General features: G+C 30.6%; 1 pseudogene; it reads left to right on the top strand.

The window, feature by feature from the left end:
• Positions 1-13,732, top strand: part of LOC139901512 (uncharacterized) — a 115,246-nt pseudogene that overhangs the window by 14,974 nt on the left and 86,540 nt on the right.

Here is a 13,732-nt window from a genome sequence, read left to right as displayed (position 1 = left end):
TCGTATGTATATTAACGATTATAATCTGTGTTCAAACCCTTCGAAATACCTGAAGACGCTTCAAATAATGAACAATCGAGATGATGATCCAACCACATGTTATCCACAGTTACGTACCTGAAAAACTCTTGAAACTAAAGTCATAATTTAACATGTATCCATGTCAGACCTTTTGACATTTACTATCTAAAATAACTTTTCAATCCCTTCTAAAAATAGGCGCTTTTGTCACAGCTCCAGCAAACCAACTTCAATTGTTCAATCGAATAAGCCTTATTATAATGATTACCCCTTCATCATTATTACCGGGGAACCTTTCATATCTCGCCACATTTGCAGTAAACTTATTAACAACTTCATTGATCTTTGATTTTCCGAAAAATCTTTATATTTATCAAAACCCCATCATTTACTCATCTGCATCTTGTAACGAGAATTGCCATACGAATCATCGGAAATTAGCAATCAGTATTTTGAAATCTCGCAGCATGTCTACATCAACAATTATATGTGTCTATCTTCTGGACTTATATACTTTGAATGTGAAGTTTCTGAAAAACACCCTAAACTGCGAACTAGTTCTCGAAATACTGATGAAGCAGTAAAAACTATAAACGACCTTAACAGTAAAAATTTTGATGATAAAGAGTAGTGTGTTGGCAAAGCTCAGAAAAAGAGAAGATTTGGTACTGAAAAATACGGATTGAGCAAACCATGAAGAAGGCTGTGGATAAATCACAAGGATGAAATCTACCTTCAAAGAATCCAAATGATTCCGTGTCTGCTGAAGTCATTATCGAATACCTTGCTCCTGACTCTAAACCCTTACGGACAATATTCTTCATCATTCTCTGATATTAGAAATTTTAAGATATCATCGTATCTTTCATTATAAATATCCTCCATATTTCTGAAGATATTTCCATAATTATTCTTATCTGAAATCATTTACCTCTTCGTGCTGTCTGTATTACATCATAAAAGAAACTATTTTAATTTCTAAATTCTGAAACTTTCGAATTTAAAATAGGAATATTTTTGAAGTAGTGTTGGGAACTGAAGCATGAACTAGTATAATATAATGACACTTGATCAACGTGATTATATTACAGTAAGTCATGCTGAGTTTCTAAATGGAACGTGATGATTCACAGATCATAACGTCATCATGTGCTATGTTACACGACTCTTGTATTCTCTTTAACCTCTAAAATATCAAGAAAATATTTCTTAATGATTCGGCATTTTCCGAGGTATTCTAGTAATTTGACAAGTCAAGATCGTGTCATTACAATTTCCTTCTTAGAACATTAACAATGTTCATTCCGAAATTCATATATGCGAATTCTGGACCATTACAAGCGGTGCTTAATCGCAAGAAGAAAAAACGAAAGGACAAAACTATGAAATAAAAATTGGGGTATAAATCACAGCAAATAAAAAAGAGCATTAATTGGGGATGACAATGATTATAGAAGACAAAAGCAGGGACATCGAAATATAAGGGAAGATATAAAACCCAACAACAACCCAAAAACTATAAACCGTATATATCGATGCATATAGCAATATAAAGACACGGGAGAACTAAAAACACTATAAAACCAAGAGTATAGTAGAAGTAAATAGATTCTTCCGGAGGTAGATGAAAAAGAAGAACGACAGATATGAAAGTGAGGAGTATATCGAGAATCAGCACTAGATGAAGCATATTGACGAATAATTTTAAAGTAAGAATTGAGGGAGAAAGAATAGAAGGTGTGAATTAAAAGGAAACGAAGGAGGTGGATTTATAGTGAAATATCCGACAGAAAAATCGAGATGAATCATCGCATTGAATCGAAGAGGATCATAATTTCCTTAATCACCGAAGAATCAAATCCTATATAGATTACAAAGATTTTCTTTAATTCAGAGATCAACCGTGATGACGTCAAAAGATAAGACGAATCCCTATTTTCTCATTTCACTCTTTTACGATAGCTTCACTCATATGTTTCGAGTAATCGAATTATTTTATCCATATTTCTCAATCATGATAAAACCCTATGAATCAACTTATATTCGTCATAATAACATTCTTATTGTTAGCCATGACAACCTCGATCAAATTTCGAGACAAAATTTCTTTAACGGGTAGGTACTGTGACGACCCGGAAATTTCCGACCAAATTTAAACTTAACCTTTATATGTTTCCGACACGATAAGCAGAATTTGTAATGTTGAATCTCAAAAAGTTTGGAACTACATTCATGTAATCAATTACCCTTTGACCGTGTTCGACGATTCACGAACAATTATGAGTATATAGATATGTATATATAATATATAATATTAACTAAAAACATTAACAAAGTATTAGATATATGATACTTTACATGAACATATTTGTTTCGATATATTTATCGACAGAATTAAGAGATAATATCAAATGATTGAATTATCAGATACATTATGATATGATTACGGGCCTATGTTATGAGGACCACTGTGATTTAAGAAATCTATTCTTTTTGACAACATTCAGAAAATGGTAAAGTGATTTTTAAATAAGAACAAATGTGTCAATTAACGGGAACTAGACAAGGGTTAGTGGAAATTCCTGTTTAATTTCCAAGGCATGTTTTATAATATTTTCCTCGTGACCTTGATAAGATAACTATGTTAACTTTCATTTTATTTAATATGAAAATAAGAACGTGGAGTGTAAATAACTTAGATGTTGGATATCGACAAGTTAAGTAACTATACATTTTTTATTAAGATGATTTCATACGTTTATTTAACCTTTGGACTTTATCCCATGCTTCACCAACAGACTGTAATTTAAAAACTTGAAACCTATTATGAATATATATAATTCTACTTTTCTAAAATATTTTGTGGTATAACGATTTCCATTATTTTAACCTTTTAACAAAATGATTCTTAAATATATTTAGTTTTGGAAAACAAAATTATCATATTTATTTGATTTTGTTTCAAAAGTACAAAAAACGTTTTCAGTTTAAAAAGAACTTTATTATTAAAACGTATATATCTTTTATAAATATCTAGAACCACTTTTGACAACTCATTACTTAACCAGTATGATAAAGATAACGATATTTATATTTTATTTTATTAAATATATATAACGATTTAAATTAATATTATATATATTTATACGCGTATTATACGTATATAGTTTTATACTTTTACTATACATTAACTTTACCTTTACTTTCCTTTTATTTTACTTTAACTTTAATAATTCATACTTTAATAATTCACTTTAATAATTCATACTTTAATAATTCACTTTAATAATTCATACTTAAATAATTCACTTTAATAATTCATACTTTAATAATTCACTTTAATAATTCAAAAATCTATTATAAATAGAATTCAATAGGTTTCATTATTTCATAGAAACTTGAAAATATATTTCTCTAAACTCTCTCAATCGAATTACATACATATATTTTTTTTGTATTATTTCAAGATATTATTAGTATACATAAAATACTACGACAGAGTTATACTCGGACGATTTCAAAATAAGTTTTCAAACGGGATAGAGCTAAGGAAATTATGGGTTATAGCTATGGAGGTTATGGGTATTGATCAAGGGTATTGCTCATGAGGTCAACCTAACGTTTATCATTTTCAGTGCCGTCATATACATAATTGCTACGAAATACATTATTGTGAGTTTCATTTGCTCCCTTTTTAATTGCTTTTGCAATATATATTTTTGGGCTGAGAATACATGCGCTGTTTTATAAATGTGTTACGAAGTAGGCACAAGTACTAAAACTAATTCTATGTGGGTTTAAACCAGAAATATACCCTTAGCTTGCTAACATTAAACTACTTGTCTATGTACGGTAGGCGCGAATCCTAAAGATAGATCTATTGGGCCTGACAAACCCCATCCTGACTATGGGATGCTTTAGTACTTCGAGGTTATTTTAAACACACCTGATCTGGTGTACTTCAGAGGGTAAAACATGAACGTTAAGGCTTGTTACCGGGTGCCTACAACTTATAGAATACTTTTAAACACTTGCGAGTGTACGGATATTTATGGAAACTGAAATCTTGTGGTCTATTACTATTACAAAAATGATTGATTATGATAAACTAATGAACTCACCAACCTTTTGGTTGACACTTTAAAGCATGTTTATTCTCAGGTATTAAAGAAATCTTCCGCTGTGCATTAGCTCATTTTAAGGATATTACCTGGAGTCATTCATGACATACTTTGAAAGACGTTGCATTCGAGTTGTTGAGTTTATCAAGATTAATATTAAGTCAATTATAGTTGGATGTAATATGAAATGGTATGCATGCCGTCAATTTTTGATGTAAAGAAAGTTTGTCTTTTAAAAACGAATGCAATGTTTGTAAAACGTATCATATTGAGGTCAAATACCTCGCGATGTAATCAACTATTGTGAATCGTTTATAATGTATATGAACGGGTCCTTTCAAAATTGGTCAAAAGTCATTCAAATTGATCAAAATTAACGTAACTTAGTGCTACTTTTTTTATATTATATTAGCGCTAATAGCGTTTATAGATACAAACTGGTTAAGGGAAGTTTTTTGGCTTTAAAATATGTGTGTGTGTATGTTTTTATTTTAAATTTAACATCAGTCAACGCCCGTCTCGACCTTTTAAGGTCTCTACCATCTCGACCTTGTCTCGCGTTTTTTCCAACCTTGCTTGGTAGATGACTTGTTGTAGTCTTGAATTGTTGCTTTGGTTTGTGGATTGGATTCTGAGATTGAGAAACTCCGGTGTGTGAGGTTCAGATAACTCATGAATTGAATAGTAAAGACTTTCTTCTTGTGGAGATCTCTATTTCTTCAATTTTTTGATCATGAGGTATTGAAAGATATGAAGAACTTCTTTGTCGAAAGTTCTCATAATCTTTGGTGTTGTGTTGTTGCGTAGTCGAGTAGTTGAACACTTCTTCTTTTGGAAGTTGATTTGTCTTTAATAAGGCTCATGGTTTTGTTGAGTTGTTAAGAACTTCTTCTTTGTGGGAATATCTATCGTCTTTGTAAGACTTGTGGTTATTTGTATAATAAAGACTAAAATCTTAAAACTAAACTTTGAAATGTAAATTGAAGTAAAATAAATAGAGATACTAAAATAGCATAGTCCCTCTAGAGAGAAAAGTAAAATAATGTACACTAAACTTGAAATTGGAGCCTTGTATTTACAGGAAAATTCTCATCGGTGGCGGATGTATTCCCACCGGCAGCCTAGGTCTTTAGTCATCACTTTGGCTAGCGGCAGAAGGTAGTTGGCTGGTGGTGAAAAATGTCCCATAGGATTGACTCGATTAATGTTTGACGCTCGTCAGCGTCGGTGAATTCTGGGTCGACGGCGAGGTGCGAGAAATCAAGGATCATCGTGAAGGCGTCTAAAACTCCAGCAGTTTCCAGATGTCTCGCTGGCGGTGTGGATGAGACGTTGGTGGCTTCAGCATGTTTCTGGCAGGAACTTTGACCTTGATTTATATGGGTTTTCACCAAGGCGTGCCGGGACCTGAGGTGTTTCCGCGAGCGGCTGGAGCTTCAAACTTCTCCAATAGTGAGTAGTTGTAATGGCACATTTACTTGCATGTAGCTAGTAACTGTCATGTTTGCTTTCCTATAAATTGTATGCATATTACCATATCTTCCAATGACACAACTATAAGCTCTATTCTCATTGGTCAAAGGGTGTAACGGTCCTCTCCCGTAATACTGTTCACGTTTTTACTTTTTAAAAATCACGAAAGAATGATTCACCTTTGTTAACGCTCGAATTATACATATTTTATATATACTTTCTGTGCACTATCTTGTTATTTTAATATGGTTTTAACACCTTTTTGGATAAAAACTAACAATTCTTGTAAAAAAATGTGCTTTTAATGTGTTTGTTGAGAAAGTGTGATAAAACAGGTTAAAAAGTGAAGAAAAGAGTAAAAAGTCAAAAGCGTGAGCCGCCGGCTAAGTACCTTAATGTAGTGACCCCAACTTTTTCATGTTTATATATATTAAATGAAATTGTTATTTACATGATTAAGTGTTTCCAACATGTTAAGCAATCAAACTTGTTAAGACTTGATTAATTGAAATAGGTTTCATATAGACAATTGACCACCCAAGTTGACCGGTGATTCACGAACGTTAAAACTTGTAAAAACTATATGATGTCATATATATGGATATATATATATATATATATATATATATATATATATATATATATATATATATATATATATATATATATAGTTAACATGGTATTATGATAAGTAAACATATCATTAAGTATATTAACAATGAACTACATATGTAAAAACAAGACTACTAACTTAAGGATTTCGAAACGAGGCATATATGTAACGATTATCGTTGTAACGACATTTAATTGTATATATATCATATTAAGATATATTAATACATCATAATATCATGATAATGTAATAATTTAACATCTCTTTAGATATAATAAACAATGGGTTAACAACATTTAACAAGATCGTTAATTTAAAGGTTTCAAAACAACACTTACATGTAACGACTAACGATGACTTAACGACTCAGTTAAAATGTATATACATGTAGTGTTTTAATATGTATTCATACACTTTTGAAAGACTTCAAGACACTTATCAAAGTACTTTTACTTAACAAAAATGCTTACAATTACATCCTCATTCATTTTCATCAACAATTCTACTCGTATGCACTCGTATTCGTACTCGTACAATACCTAGCTTCTAAATGTATTTACTATTGGTATATACACTCCAATGATCAGCTCTTAGCAGCCCTTGTGAGTCACCTAACACATGTGGGAACCATCATTTGGCAACTAGCATGAAATATCTCATAAAATTACAAAAATATTAGTAATCATTCATGACTTATTTACAAGTAAACAAAATTACACATCCTTTATATCTAATCCATATACCAACGATCAAAAACACCTATAAACACTTTCATTCTTCAATTTTCTTCATCTAATTGATCTCTCTCAAGTTCTATCTTTAATTTCTAAGTGTTCTTCATAAATTCTATAAGTTCCAGTTTCATAAAATCAAGAATACTTCCAAGTTTGCTAGCTTACTTCCAATCTTATAAAGTGATCATCCAACCTCAATAAATATTTCTTATTTACAGTAAGATATCTTTATAATACAAGGTAATACTCATATTCAAACTTTGATTCAATTTCTATAACTATAACAATTTTATTTCGAGTGGAAATCTTACTTGAACTTGTTTTCGTGTCATGATTCTGCTTCAAGAACTTTCAAGCCATCCAATGATCCTTTGAAGCTAGATCTATTTTTCTCATTTCCAGTAGGTTTACCTACTAAAATTAAGGTAGTAATGATGTTCATAACATCATTCGATTCATACATATAAAACTATCTTATTCGAAGATTTAAACTTGTAATCACTAGAACATAGTTTAGTTAATTCTAAACTTGTTCGCAAATAAAGTTAATCCTTCTAACTTGACTTTTAAAATCAACTAAACACATGTTCTATATCTATATGATATGCTAACTTAATGATTTAAAACCTGGAAACACGAAAAACAGCGTAAAACCGGATATACGCCGTCGTAGTAACACCGCGGGCTGTTTTGGGTTAGTTTATTAAAAACTATGATAAACTTTGATTTAAAAGTTGTTCTTCTGGGAAAATTATTTTTCTTATGAACATGAAACTATATCCAAAAATTATTTTTCTTGTAGCTACGTGAAAATTGGTAACAAATCTATATTAATCATATCCTAGCTAACTCATATTGTATTATACATGTATTCTAATATATTATGTAATCTTGGGATACCATAGACACGAATACAATGTTTTGACATATCATATCGACCCAGCTATATATATATTTCGGAACAACCATAGACACTCTATATGCAGTAATATTGGAGTTAGCTATACAGGGTTGAGGTTGATTCCAAAATATTATATATACTTTGAGTTATGATCTAGCCTGAGGCTTGTATACACGAGGTCGTGGATTGATTCAAGATAATATATATTGCTTTATTTTCTGTACATCTAACTGTGGACAACTAGTTGTAGGTTACTAACGATGACAGCTGACTTAATAAACTTAAAACAGCAAAACGTATTAAAAATGTTGTAAATATATTTTGAACATACTTTGATATATATGTACATATTTTTTATAGGTTCATGAATTGACCAGTGGCCAAGTCTTACTTCCCGACGAAGTAAAAATCTGTGAAAGTGAATTATAGTCCCACTTTTAAAATCTAATATTTTGGGATGAGAATACATGCAGTTTTATAAATGTTTTACAAAATAGACACAAGTAAATGAAACTACACTCTATGGCTGGATTATTAAACCGAATATGCCCCTTTTTAGTCTGGTAATCTAAGAATTAGGGAACAGACACCTTAATTGACGCAAATCCTAAAGATAGATCTATTGGGCCCAACGAGCCCCATCCAAAGTACCGGATGCTTTAGTACTTCGAATTCATCATGTTCGAAGGGAGTCCCGGAATGATAGGGGATATTCTATATGCATCTTGTTAAGGTCGGTTACCAGGTGTTCACCATATGAATGATTTTTATCTCTATGTATGGGATGTATATTGAAATATGAAATCTTGTGGTCTATTATTACGATTTGATAAATATAGGTTAAACCTATAACTCACCAACATTTTTGTTGACGTTTAAAGCATGTTTATTCTCAGGTGATTATTAAGAGCTTTCGCTGTTGCATGCTATTATATGGACAAGATTTGGTGTCAGCATGCTTGTATTATATTGTTTAAAACTGCATTCGAGATTTATTTTGTTGTAACATATTAATATTTGTAAACCAATATGTATTGGTAGTGTGTAAGTGTGATATTTGTTAGATTATCATTTCTGGATAATCTAAGTGGTGTCTTGTTAACCTTGTCGATAAAATAAAGGTTATGGTTTGTTTTAAAAACGAATGCAGTCTTTGAAAAACGTCTCATATAGAGGTCAAAACCTCGCAACGAAATCAATTAATATGGAACGTTTAAAATCAATATGAACGGGACATTTCAGTTGATATCAGAGCGTTGGTCTTAGAGAACCAAAATTTTTACATTAGTGTGTCTTACCGTGTTTGTTAGGATGCATTAGTGAGTCTAGACTTTCGACTGTGTTTTTCTTCAAAAACGATTGCTTAATTTTTTTTGTTGGAAACTATATATTATTAACATGTAAATATTATGTGATATATTAACCTCTTAATGTGTTTGATATTGTGTGATAGATGTCTACCTCTAGTATAAATCCCATCGATTCACCTAATAATAATGAAGAGTCGAATACACTTTGGGAAGATTCACAAATTCCCAAAGAGGAACCGGAAGAAGAGGAACCGGAAGAAGTGGAACCGGAAGAGGAGGAACCGGAAGAAGAGGAACTGGAAGAGGAAGAACCGGAGGAAGAAGAGGTTCCGGAGGAAGAAATATTGATACCTACAGTAAATCGGTTAAATAAAAGAAAATCCTCAACCAACGCACCAAAGTCAATAATGGTCAATGGTGTTTCTGCCGAGGAAGCAAAATATTGGGAAGATTACAAATTTTTCGATGAATCGGATCCCGATGAGGATTCCGATGATGTTATAGAAATTACCTCGACCCAATTTAATAAAGCAAAAGAAAATAATAAGGGAAAAGGTATAAAAATAGAGAAACCTGATTCCAACCCCGATGAACTTTATATGTATCGGCAACGTCCGTATTTCCTAAAATGTAACAATAACCCGGGAACCTCTAAACCACCAGGTTTTTCTAAACCATTGTGAAAAATGACAGCTCGTATTAGGGGAGCATCATATATCCCTAGGAAATTAGCAAAACGAACCAAGTCCTCTAATGACCCGTCCTAATCCATCTGGACGAATACATTACATTTGGTTACATCGCGAGGTACTTGACCTCTATATGATACATTTTACAAACATTGCATTCATTTTTAAAAGACAAACTTTCTTTACACCGAAAGTTGACGGCATGCGTACCACTTCATAATATATCCAACTATGATTGACTTAATAATAATCTTGATGAACTCAACGACTCGAATGCAACGTCTTTTGAAATATGTCATGAATGACTCCAAGTAATATCTCTAAAATGAGCAAATGCACAGCGAAAGATTTCTTTAATACCTGAGAATAAACATGCTTTCAAGTGTCAACTAAAAGGTTGGTGAGTTCATAGGTTTATCATAAAACAATCATTTCCATAATTTAATAAACCACAAGATTTTCATTTCCATTTCTCATAAACATAATCTCATATCAGGCATTTCACACGGCAAAGAGATAAAAATCATTCATATGGTGAACGCTTGATAACCGAACTAACAGGATGCATATAGAATATCTCCATCATTCCGGGACTCTCATCGGACATGATAATCGAAGTACTAAAGCATTCATAACCCGAATGGGACGTGTCAAGGTCCATAGATCTATCTTTAGGATTCGCGTCAATTAGGGGCCATTTCCCTAATTCTTAGGCTACCAAGCTAAAAAGGGGCATATTTGATTCGATAATCCAACCATAGAATGTAGTTTCGATTGCTTGTGTCTATTTCGTAAAACATTTATAAAAGCAGCGCATGTATTCTCAGTCCCAAAAATATATATTGCAAAAGCATTTAAAAATGGAGCAAATGAAACTCACTATTATGTATTTTGTAGTAAAAATACATATGACGTCATTGAACAAGTGTAGGGTTGACATCGGATTCACGAACCTATATTATTCATATATTTGTAATCGAACAAGTTTAGATATTATTATTAATTGTTATTTTAGTAATTTGTATGTTTCATTAATAACTAAATTAATTTTATTTTCTTTTATATACTTTAGATAGATAGTTAGTATTTATTATGAAAATATTATTGTTATTATGTGATATGTATTAAATATATTCTTATATAGTTATTTATTTGGTAAAATAATATCATTAATAATAATATAAATTTTGATAAAATGATAATAATAGTAGTAGTAATAATAATAACTATAATAATCATAAAAATAATAATTTTTCCAATAATGATAATAATAATAATAAAAGTGATATCAATAATAAAAATGAAAATTTTAATATTTTTAATAATAAAAATGATAATAATAATGGTATTAATAATAATAACTATAAAAATAATAATTTTTCTAATAATGATAATAACAATGATATTAATACTAGTAATACTTATTTTAATGATAATAATGATAATAATAATAATAATAATAATAATAATAATAATAATAATAATAATAATAATAATAATAATAATAATAATAATAATAATAATAATAATAATAATAATGTTAATAATGATAATAAGAATGATAATACTTAATATGAAAATTTTAGAAAAATACTTTTGTTAATAATAATAATAATAATAATAATAATAATAATAATAATAATAATAATAATAATAATAATAATAATAATAATAATAATAACATTTATAATACTTGTAATAATAATTGTAATGCTAGTTATAATTAATACTAGTAATATTACTAACAATAATAATAATGACAATAATAATAGTAATGGTAAAAATAAGGATAAGGAGTATACCCTCTTATAAAGCTTTTTATAAAAAGAATGCCCCACACGGGACTCGAACCCGAGACCACTCGTCCCACACAAAGACACCTAACCATCGAGCTATTTGATTACTTTCTGAATATATCAACCCGAACTATATTTAAACCGTTTTTATTTCTGTTTTAATTTAGCCCAACAAGAAATGCAAGTTATAACTCGGCCCAACATTCTTAATCAAGTCCACGGCCCAACATAAATTAATTCTCGGCCCATCACCATATTTGGCCCACATCAAGCCTATTGTTGTGCTTCGGTCCAGCATTAGAAGAAGAAGAAAAATGAAACGTTCACTTTGGTAGGCCATTCGTTCCACATACAAACATTTGTTTTTTTTTTTTAAATGTCGAGTGTAATCTTTCTTGTGTGACATCACCCTTAAAGTTGAAGTACTAAACCACCATTTGTTGTGTGCATCTCGACATATAGAACAATTATTTATAATATTTTCAAGACTACTTGCATGTAAAGAAATTTAATCAAATAATTTAATCAAATGGAAATATTTGTCATGTGTCTCGTTTAGAACAGAAACAGAAAAGAGAAACATGGGCCGGTGACAGGAGATGCTTGTGATTGTGTACGTGTGTTTTTTTTTTGTAATTGTGTTGTGACGGTTTCAAAAACAGAAAGAAAACAAATGGTGCTACAGTTAAAGGTGGTAGTGGTGATAATTTAAATGGTGATCAGGATGGTTGTGGGTGATGGTTGTGATGGAGAGGTGGTGATGGCTCGAATGCTTGATTGGTTTGATTTGAAAATGGAAAGGCAAGGTGGTTTTGAGGTGGTTGTCTTTGGTGTCTTTCGATGGCGTTTAAGAGGTGGTGCACGATGGTTTGCATAGTAACCACAAGAGTTCCATGATGGGTATTTGTTTTGAGGTAAACGATGGCAACACTAAACAGAAAATATCGATCACTTGTGAGTGGTTTATGGTGGTTCGAAGGTGAAGGAAATCGATGATAGCTAGGGTGATGGTGTACGGTTTTAATGGTGATGAAGGTGGTGACGGATCACGATGGATAGGGTGGTTAAGATTGAAGATGGGTGGTGATGTGTGTCGTCTTCGAACACAATAAACAACGATGGTTTCGAGTTGGGTTTTCCCCGGTTATAATGGGGTTTGATCAAGGAAGTAATGAAAGTGGTAGTTTGAGAGGAGAAGAAAAGTTGGTTCCTGGTTGAACCTAAAGAGAGCAAGAAGTGGGTTTGATATTTTATTTTAAGTGATACATCATACTTATGCATCTATATATATATATAAATCATATATGACTTTAGATAGTGAGATAGTGATTCAGACAAAATGTAAATAATATAATAAGGAAATCTTAATTTATAGGACACATGTGTAGTAACAGGAAAGCTGCCTAATCTCTTGGCTTATTCTTACCGACGTTTTAATTGCGAATATTAAATCGTGATCCGTTGTTAATCAGTGGCGGATAAAAAGTCTTCAGAAAAATCCCATATTTTTAAATTAACTTTATTTATTTATTTCGGTCATTATGGTATAAAATTCGATCCTTAAATTGTTAAATAAAAATTACATCAATTGTCCCTCTCAATTATGGGTAAAATATAAAAAGTGTTAAAACTTAACAAATAGCTTCTAAATACATTTTTAATAAGGCTAAAATTTATAGAACTCATTTTCGTATCACCATTTATTTTAAAATCATATAAGTTTGAATTTAACTTACTTAATATCAATCAAAACATTAAACGAGTATTACAATCATTTAATATTTATTTTTAATATACTTTATTTATATATAGAGATATATTTTAAATAATAATTATTATAATATCCTATTTTTATTTTATTAATTTTTTTTATAACAACAACATATAATACTTCAAATTCTATTTCGAAATATTATTTATATATACATACACACATATCTATTTACACTTAATTGTTCGTGAATCGTCGAGAGCAGTCGAAGGTCAAATGCATTCATGAAAAATAGTTCCAACATTTTGAGACTCGGTTTAATAGACTTTGCTTATCGTGTCGAATTCATTTACAGATTATGTT

This window comes from Rutidosis leptorrhynchoides, chromosome 3 (genome assembly GCF_046630445.1).
Source record: "Rutidosis leptorrhynchoides isolate AG116_Rl617_1_P2 chromosome 3, CSIRO_AGI_Rlap_v1, whole genome shotgun sequence".
NCBI classification, from domain to species: domain Eukaryota; kingdom Viridiplantae; phylum Streptophyta; class Magnoliopsida; order Asterales; family Asteraceae; genus Rutidosis; species Rutidosis leptorrhynchoides.
Note: the sequence above shows the minus strand (reverse complement) of the source record. Positions and strands in the feature narration are given on the sequence as shown.